Here is a 9,985-nt window from a genome sequence, read left to right as displayed (position 1 = left end):
CCTCAGGTGATCCACCCAACTGGGCCTCCCAAAGTGCTGGCATTATAGGCGTGAGCCACCGCACCCAGCCTACACATTTTTTCTGTTCAGGAAACTGGGAAGACAACACCCAAAGCCAGAGAAAGGGTGTCACAAGGGGAAGAAACCTAAAACGAAACAGAAAAGATTGGAAACAGACAAAGCAACAGGCCCACACAGGGAGGCGAGGACAAGTCCAGGAAGCGTGTTTAATTGGCGTGACATGGACGACATACAGCAGGAGCTCGGGGAGGCTGGGGCATGCTACACGGCCCCTGTCCACCCCTGGGCCTCGCCCTGACCCTGGCCCCAGAGACACACACCGGCAGGTTCAGACAGGACGGCACCCCAAAAAGAGACTCAAAGAGGGCTGGGGAGGCAAGCGGGAAAGGAAATAACCACAGCCAAAAGACACTGCCTTTTGTTTGTTAGTTTTTGCAAGCATTACGCCAATTTCTCCCCAAGTGGCAGGCTCCGGATGGGAGGCAGCAGCAGTCCAAACCGTACCCTTGGGCACCGGCCTCCACTTCTTCGAGGGGCTTTGATGATGACACTATTTGGGTCTCACCAGACCCCTGGGAGGCAGGCCCAGCAGAGACTCTTGCTCCCATCCAAGGGATGGGGGAATTGAGACCCAATGAGCAGAATTGACTTGCGCAAAGTCCTGGAGGAAGCCAGCCACCGAGTCGGGCTGGGAGTGAGGTAGGCCTCCCTGGGGCCAGGGGCCACTGCAGAAACAGGGACAACAGGGAATGTGCAGGCTGGGGAGGGCGACTCGGGGCTACCCCATCCTGGAGAAGGGGCAGAGCCTAAGCCTGGATGCTAAGATGCCAAGACAGAAGATGGGACCAGCTGTTTATTCAACAAAAGCCTTTTATTCATTCAAAAATTAACCATTGGGTTTATTCCGCAGATATTTAAAAAAAAAGAGGGGGGCAAGGCTTCCCATCACAGTGCCCTTAAGTTAATTCACTTGCTATCCAGGGATGGCCTAGCAGAGGGGTGTCTGGGAAACGCTGCCAGAAATGTGGTGGCCCAGGGCCTCTGAGGACTCACAGCCCCCTCGTCGCCTCCCCGCTCCAGCCTCCCTCTGGACCACCCGTCCGGTGGGGTTGCAGCCCCCAGGTGCGTTGGCGGCTTACCACCACCAGAGGGCGCGCCGCGCTTCCTTAGCTCCCTTAAAATTAAATGCTGAAACGGCGCTGGGAACAGGGTGACTTTCCGCCTGGCGGGTGGGCAATGGAGGCTTTTTCCAGAGACAGGCTGCCTCTCCAGGAAGGGATCCCAGGCATCCCGACCTCCCTACCAACCCCCTCCGAAAACAGACAAAGTTCCTGAAACCCCAGGTACACTTGTCTAGGAAACGCGCTGTCAAACTGAAAAGCATTTCAGGGGAAGAGATGTCAGTACAGAGGATGACACGTACGCTTGCCTTGATGTTATTTTAAACGTGGCCTGCTTAGATCATGGAAAATCGGAACATTCTCCTAAGTCACCATCAACACAAAGTGAGGAGCAGACACTACGAGGAAGAGGACAGGCCGTGGCCGACTGGCCGCCTGGGGCTGGTGCCTGCCCTGGCTCCCGGTGTGAGGCTCTGCAGAGGGGCTATGGGTGTGCCCTCCGCATCAGAGCATCTGAAGGGAGCCGCATTGGGTAGCAAACGCCGCCGTGGAGAGGCGCACGTGCTGCTCAGGAGGCACCTGGCTCAGGATTCTGCAGCATCACTGCAGCCAGAGGCCTGGGGAGAGGAGGGGCAGAAATCGGTCCCTGCCAGGCAACCTCCAGTAAAAATGGTCAGTGTCCAGCACCCCGCCAGGGCTGGGAAGGGCGGCCCTTCCAGCAGCTCTGGGCTGGCTCGGGGTGTGGGTCCACCGGCATGCTGGGCTGCGGTCCGCAAGGATACCGTCTGCTAAGGCCAGAAGCCACACCTGTGGCTTCAAACCAAAAGGCCAAAGGGCAGGACGATGGAGGAAGGCCGGACACACCGAAGGGGTCCACATGCTTAAACCCAGACACCCTCAGCCACAGGTCAGGTTGTACAACAGTGTCAGTCCCACTGGACCAGAGAGGCAAATCGAGCCTCACGCAGAGGCCAAAGAAAAGTAATTTGACCTGGGAAAGACCTCCCTCATCCTCTCAGCCCCAAGTCACCATGTTCGTCCCCTGCCCCAGACCCCAGGTCAGAGCCCGGCTGAGAAACTTCAGCCATTGGTGCTGAGTCCCAGGTAGCCCAGGCCAGCAGCTGAGCAGGGAGCCGACTGGCAGGGGCGTCAAAGAATCCGCCCTTCAAAGTGGCCTGTGAAGGGGGAACCACTGACCCCATCCCTGCAGGATGTTGGTGGGGGAGGGGGGGTTACAGTGGGGCCAGCGTGCAGTCCTAGGGGGCTGCCAATGAATGCCTCAGGGGTGATGCTGGGGTTGGCTGAATGCTCCAGCCAAGGGGAACAGCCACGCAGCCCCACACGGCAACGTCACTCCAGCGGAGGCCTTCCTCAGGCTGGAGGCCTGCTTGCTGAGGGTGGGAACCGAGGACCAAAGTGTCCCCTCTACAACATGGGATGATCGGCTGTTGACTCTGCAAAGCAGCAGCAACAATTCTAGACCCAGGCCTGGCCCTGACAGTCTGGGAAGCGGCTTCTCACCTCAAGCCTTCCCTGGGCAAGGACTCCTTCTGGGTCCCAAAGGGAGCTCAAGGATCTGGGGGGACCAAGAAATGCTGTGGGAAGGGACAAGGTATGCCATATGACACATTCATCTGCTGGAACTGACCCCACACACCAGCAGCAACGCAATAGGGGCTGTGCTGTGACTCAGACAGTCCCTCAGGCTGCTGGGGTCAAGCAAACTTAACCACAGAATCACCAGCCACAGGAAACTGAACCCTAGCCCTAGAATTACATGATGTCAGCATGGAAAACGGCCTTCAAGACCAACCAGCCCGGGCCTCCTCACTCTGCAGATGGGGCAGCTGAGACCCAGAGAGGGCAGGAGGCTGCCCACAATCAAAGGGCAAGGGCCGGACCTCGGGTTCCTACCTCTGGTCCAGGGTGGCCTCACATTCCTGGTGATGGTCCTGGGGCCGTGCCTGCCTCAGTGGCAGGCACAGCTGGAAGCCTCCGTGAAGACGTGTGGGCCACAGCCCCAGGTGTAGGGACTACCTTGATGGGACTGCCTGGGTCTCTTCTCTCCTTCCCTCCCTCCTAGCCTTTGAGCCAAGAGAGGGCCAGGGAAGGGCACCATGCGGTTTACTGGAAAAAGCAGATAGGAAGGCGGGAAGGCAGAGCGGGAGAGAGTCATGAACTATCTTGAAATCCCCTCCCCAGCCCAAGGAGGCGGGGGTCCCCTTGGTTTCTGCTAACTGACCTTGAAGACCACCTCTCCTGACTCTGCCTGGGTACTCAGTGCCCCTTCTTCTGGCCCCCAGCCTCAGGCGCTCTGTTTTCCATGCTGCGGCAAACACCAAAGCAAGAGTTGAGAAACCTAAAGATGTCCCCGTTCATCCTCGGAAAAAATGTTACGGACACAGAGGAGAACAAGGATGCGGGGACAGGGGCAGCAGGGAAAAGGGGTTTGGCAGGAGGCATCCGGGCTGGAGGGAACAGTGCATTAGCCATTTAGGAATTTCCACCTCTCCCCTCTCCAAAAATCAAGCACAGTATCTGAAAAACAAAAAATTTTTTTGGCTTCTTGGCCGCTGCAGGCCACCATCCTCCCAAGTCAGCGTGGGCAGGTGGGTCAGGGCGTGCACATGTAAACGGTGGGCCCGCAGCCCTGGGAGCTGAGGACTCACCAGGCAGCAGCAACAGTTAACAACCAATAAATAAAAGATATCAATTATATATGTATATTAAAAAAAACCTCACTTTCCCCACAAAAAGCACAATACTGTTATCACAAAAAAAATCATCATCCTCATAATTAATCATCCTAGCCACGCAGGTGGTTTTGCTGCTAAAAGATGGGACGACAAATAACGTTGACCAGCCAGAACCCCTAGACACCCTCGGCCCACCCACAGCCTCTCCGGCTGCCGAAGGACGAGGGACGAGGGCAAGGCAGAGTTCTCTGAGGTCCCCAGGCCTTCGCCCCATCTGTCAGTCTGTGTCTTCTAGGACAGAAGGTAGTTGTTTTTTTTCTTTTAAAACGTCTGTTCAAAATAAAAAACAAAAGCACACACGCAAGAGAGCAGGAGGAGCGGAGGCTGCCTGCGAGGCAGCCAAGTCCTTGGTTTTGCAGAGGGCTGTAGCCTTTTCCGTTTCGTGTTGTCGTTTTCCGGACAAGCAGAGGTTGCTGGCAATTGGAGCCGGTGGCTTCAGGCGGGGGATGGGTGCAGGACAGGGGAGAGGAGAGCCGGGGCCTCCCGGGTCAAGGGCAGCCGGCTGTGTGTGGATGCGGAAGAAGGCTGGATAGACGCATGGGGTTGGTGTCAGGGCTGAGGTGGCCTCATGGCACAGAAGGAGGTGAGTGGTTCCCAGGCATCTGGAAGACACAAGGAGGCAAGATGGGTTAAGATCCAGCCACAGGGGATAGGGGTTAAGGTCTGGCCACAGAGGATAGGCACAGAGAGCTGGCAGGAAGGTCGATAGAGGGCAAGGTGGCATTCTATGTCAGAAGTCCTAAAAATGTGCATAACCTCTGAGGCACCCTTTGGGTTCTTCTTTTTTTTTTTTTTTTTTTTTTTTTTGAGTTGGAGTCTTGCTCTGTCACCTGGGCTGCAGTGCAGTGGCACAATCTCTGCTCCCTGCAACCTCCACCTCTTGGGTTCAAGCGATTCTCCTGCCTTAGCCTCCCAAGTAGCTGGGATTACAGGCACCCGCCACCACGCCTGGCTAATTTTTTTTTTGTATTTTTTAGTAGAGACAGGGTTTCACCATCTTGGCCAGGCTGGTCTCGAACTCCTGACCTCATGATAGACCTGCCTCGGCCTCCCAAAGTGCTGAGATTACAGGCATGAGCCACCATGCCCAGCCTATATTTATCCTTGATAAATAAATGTTTACCACTGCATCATCTATAATAGCTGAAAACAGAAAACAAAAATGGAAGCAGCGAAAACAATCTAAGTGTCCAGTATCAAGGGAGTGGTGGGATACATTAGGACACACCCACACGATAAAACAGTTTACAAACCATTAAAAACAACGCATAGAACAGTTGATAAACACATGAAAAGATGCCCAACATCCCTAGTCATTAGGGAAACACACATCAAAGCCACAGGGAGGGCCGGGAGTGGTGGGTCAAACCTGTAAAATCCAGCACTTTGGGAGGCCGAGGCAGGAGGATTGCTTGAGGCCAGGATTTCAAGACCAGCTTGGCCAACACAGTGAAACCCGGTCTCTACCAAAAATATGAAAATTAGCCGGGCGTGGTGGCGCACACCTATAATTCCAGCTGCTTGGGAGACTCAGGCAGGAGAATGACTTGAACCTCAGAGGCAGAGGTTGCAGTGAGCTGAGATTGCATCACTGCACTCCAGTCTGGGAGACAGAGTGGGACCCTGTCTCAAAAAACCAAAACAACAACAACAACAACAAAAAACCACGGTGAGGCAACCACTTCACACCCACTAGGATGGCTACCTTTTTTTTTTTTTCATGGAAAATAACAAGCGTTGGCAAGGATGTGGGAAACTGGAACCTCTGTCCATGGCTGGTGGGAATATGCAAAATGCTGTCACTACTTTGGAGATCAGTTTGGTGGTTCCTCAAAAAGTTAAACATAGAGTTAACCATATGACCCAGCAACTCCACTCCTAGGTATATACCCAAAGAACCAAAAATCCACGCTCAGGCCAGGTGAGGCGGCTCACGCCTGTAATCCCAACCCTTTGGGAAGCCAAGGTAGGCAGATCACCTGAGTTCAAGTGTTCGAGACCAGCCTGGCCAACATGGTGAAACCCCGTCTCTACTAAAAATACAAAATTAGCCGGGCATGGTGGTGCATGCCTGTAATCCCAGCTACTCAGGAGGCTGAGGCAGGAGAATCACTTGAATCCAGGAGGCAGAGGTTGCAGTGAGCCAAGATCACGCCATTGCACTCCAGCCTGCGCAACAAGAGTGAGACTCCATCTCAAAAAAATAAATACATAAAAAACAAACAAAATTAAAAAGATTATTTTTTGGAGATAAAATCTCACTTTATCACCCAGGCTGGAGTGCAGTAGTGCAATCTCAGCTTACTGCAGCCTCACCCTCCCTGGTTCAAGCAATCCTTCTGCCTCAGCACCCCTAAGTTAGTGGGACTACAGGCACCCGCCACCACGCCCAGCTGATTTTTGTATTTTTGGTAGAGACAGGGTTTCACCATGTTGCCCAGGCTGGTCTTGAACTCTTGGGCTCAAGTGATCCACGCACCTCGACCTCCCAAAGTGCTGGGATTACAGGCGTGAGCCACTGCACATGGCCTAAATAAATTTAAGAGACCTATCAACCAATTACAATGGGTATACTTCATTCTGATTCTGATTTCAGTAAACAAAGTTAAAAAAAAAAGGTGAGATAACAGGAAACTAGAATAGCACCTAGAGATCAGAGGATATTAAGGAATTATTGATTGTTTTTGCTTTATGAATTTTTTAAAGAACCTTTATCTTTTAGAAATACATTCTGAAATGGATTAAGTATGATGTCTTGAATTTGCTTCAAAATCACAAGAGTGGGGGTGGGAGGGGGAGGGCACAGATGGTACAAGATTGGCAGGGAACTGGGGATTCGGAAGCTGAGTGATGGGTACAGAACATTCCTTTTTTTTTTTTTTTTTTTTAAGAGACAGAGTCTCACACTGTCACCTAGGCAGGAGTGTAGTGGTACAATCCTAGTTCACTGTAGCCTTTAATTCCTGGGCTCAAGGGATCCTCCTGCCTCAGCTTCCTGAGTAGCTGGGACTACAGGCATGTGCCACCACACCTGGCTAATCTTTGTATTTTTTGTAGAGACAGAGTCTCTCTATGTTGCCTAGGCTGGACTCGAACTTCTGGCCTACAGCAGTCCTCCCACTTCAGCCTCCCAAAGTACTGGGATTATAGGTGTGAGTGACCACATGTGCCCAGCCAGCATTATACTATTCTCTCTACCACTGTGTATGAATGTTTCCATAATAGATAATTTGTTTTGTTTTGTTTTGTTTTTCAGACGGAGTCTCACTCTGTCACCCAGACTGGCGTGCAGTGGAGTGATTTTGGCTCACTGCAACCTCCGCCTCCCAGGTTCAAGCGATTCTCCTGCCTCAGCCTCCAAAATAGCTGGGATTACAGGTGCCCACCACCACACCTGGCTGATTTTTGTATTTTTTGTAGAGACGGGGTTTCACCATGTTGCCCAGGCTGGTCTTGAACTCCTAACCTCAAGTGATCCACTTGCCTCAGCCTCCCAAAGTGCTGGGGTTACAGGCATGAACCACCGCGCCTGGCCCATAATAGATAATTTTTTAATCCCTTCCCCAAATTCCCAACAACCTGAGTGTCCAACACTGTGGAACTGGTTAAATTATGGCCCAGCCACGTGATGGAGCATTATGCAGCTATGAAAAATGATGGCTCAACATTTAATGATGTGGAAAATAAGCCTCATCTCAGTTTCTGAGTAAGTCAGTGACTTACATAACTGCAAGTGATCTAGGAATTATGAGCTATCAGGAACCTGAGGAGGCAAATAAATCATTAAAATGATAGAACACAAATTGGATATAATTACTACAGCGTAGGCACAAGGAACAGCCCTATAGAAGAAAGAAGCCCATTTCCCAGCAGAGCTAATAGAAAGGGGGATCATATCATGCGAGGGCTCTTGTCACTTTGGCAAGCTTGTCATGGAAATAATATGACATGGTGATTTGCAAAAGGGGACTGTGAAAAATTAGACAACAGATCAAGCATTCACCATGGGACATGTCAAGGGACATGTCAAGGTACACGTCAAACATTTCTATGATGGAAATATTGGCCAGGCGCGGTGGCCCACGCCTGTAATCCCAGCACTTTGAGAGGCCGAGGTGAGTGGATCACAAGTTCAGGAGTTCGAGACCAGCCTGTCCAACATGCTGAAACCCCATCTCTACTAAAAGTACAAAAATTAGCTGGGCGTGATGGCAAGCACCTGTAATCCCAGCTACTTGGGAGGCTGAGGCATGAGAATTGTTTGAACCCAGGAGGCAGAGGTTGCAGTGAGCTAAGATCACGCCACTGCACTCCAGCCTGGGAGACTCCATCTTGGAAAAAAAAAAAAGAAATATTAATAACAGTGATAGTTCCTTTATAAATTGGTTTTAATTATATATTTCTGTGTGACTCAGTTTACTGAGTGTTAAGTTTTTAAGTGTTCAATTCTTTTAAAATCACTCTGGACACTAAAATGCTCACTGTGATTATATCTGAGTCATACATAGGGGGTTTTTTTAAAATAAACTTTTTAATTGAGGTTTTCTCATTAAACATATTTTCTAATGTTTCTTCAATGAAAAAGGATTTCTTGTGAAAAATAATAATAATAATAACAGATGTTTCAAAACAGTGTAGGCCCGGCCAGGCATGGTGGCTCACGCCTGTAGTTCCAGCACTTTGGGAGGCTGAGGTGGGTGGATCACCTAAGGTCAGGAGTTCAAGACCAGCCTAGCCAACGTGGTGAAACCCCATCTTTACTAAAAATACAAAAATTAGCCAGGCACCATGGTGGCAGGCACCTATAGTCCCAGCTACTCGGGAAGCTGAGGCAGGAGAATTGTTTGAACCCAGGAGGCAGAGGCTGCAGTGAGCCAAGATCACGTCACTGCACTCCAGCCTGGGTGATGGAGTAAGACCCTGTCTCGAAAAAAAAAAGAAACAAAAAAAACACTATAGACCTCCTAAACAAAATGCCAACAAATCAAATTTTACGATACATAAAAAATAACACATCACAGCAAAGTGGAGTTTATTCTAAGAATGCAAGATGACTTAGCATTCAAAAACCAATCTATGGCTGGGTGCAGTGGCTCACACCTGTAATCTCAGCACTTTGGGAGGCCGAGATAGGAGGATCACTTGAGGTCAACAGTTCGAGACCAGCCTGGGCAACATAGTGAGACTCTACCTCTACACTACAGAAAAAAAAAAAAAAAACAACTTTTTTTTAATTAGCCAGATACGGTGGCAAATGTCTGTAGTCCCAGCTACTTGGAAAGCTGAGGGCTGAGGTGGGAGGCTCGTTTGAGTCTGGGAGGTCGAGGCTGCAGTGAGCCATAACCTGGTGGCTGGGTGACAGAGTGAGACCTGGTCGCAGAAAAAAAAAGAAAAAGTGATGGATGTCACTTCCAAGATTATGCTACAAAAAGACAGTGGCTTTCATCCTGGCTCTTTTTCTCTCCTTCTCTCTTGGAAAGCTCTGAGGGAAGCTGACAGCCATGTTGTGAGGCAGCCCTGTACAGGTGTCTACATGGCAAGGGAACAAGGCTGCCAAACCACATGAGTGAGATTGGAAGCAGTTCATCACCAACCAAACCTTCAGATGAGACCACAGCCCTGGCCAATGGCTGACAAGTATCCCAATTTTCTGGAGACTGAGGAGTTTCCTAGAACATGGAACTTGCACTGCTAAATCCAGGATAGACCCGGGCAAACCCTATGGACAGCTGAACTGCATACTCCTGAGAGTCCTTGAGCCACAGGCACCCAGCTTAACTGTGCCAAATTCCTAATGTTTGTTCTTAAGCTGCTGTTTGTGGTAGTGTAATATGTAGCAATGGATAACTAACCTAGCATGTCACAAATGAGCACATTAAAATGGGTGATACACTTATAACAAGGCATTCAACGTCACTGCTTATCAGAGAAATGCAAAGTAAACTTAGAACAAGTTACGACTCCTTACTCGCAAAAATGGCTAAAATTTGAAAAGACAGAAGATACCCAATGTTGGCGAGGATATGGAGCAACTGGAACTCTCATACACTACTAGTGGGACTGCAAAACAGCACAACCACTTTGGAA

General features: G+C 50.4%; 1 protein-coding gene across 1 annotated transcript in view; it reads right to left on the bottom strand.

The window, feature by feature from the left end:
- Window positions 1-203: 203 nt before the first annotated feature.
- NCS1 (neuronal calcium sensor 1) overlaps window positions 204-9,985 on the bottom strand; it is a 65,266-nt gene continuing 55,484 nt past the window's right edge. The window contains exon 8 of the mRNA XM_030818032.1: window positions 204-4,500. The gene's annotated coding sequence lies outside the window, so the exon portion shown is untranslated. The remainder of the gene's footprint in view (window positions 4,501-9,985) is intronic.

Source organism: Nomascus leucogenys, chromosome 8, assembly GCF_006542625.1.
Source record: "Nomascus leucogenys isolate Asia chromosome 8, Asia_NLE_v1, whole genome shotgun sequence".
Lineage (NCBI taxonomy): Eukaryota > Metazoa > Chordata > Mammalia > Primates > Hylobatidae > Nomascus > Nomascus leucogenys.
The sequence above is the reverse complement of the archived record's forward strand: the minus strand, read 5'-3'. Positions and strand labels throughout refer to the sequence as shown.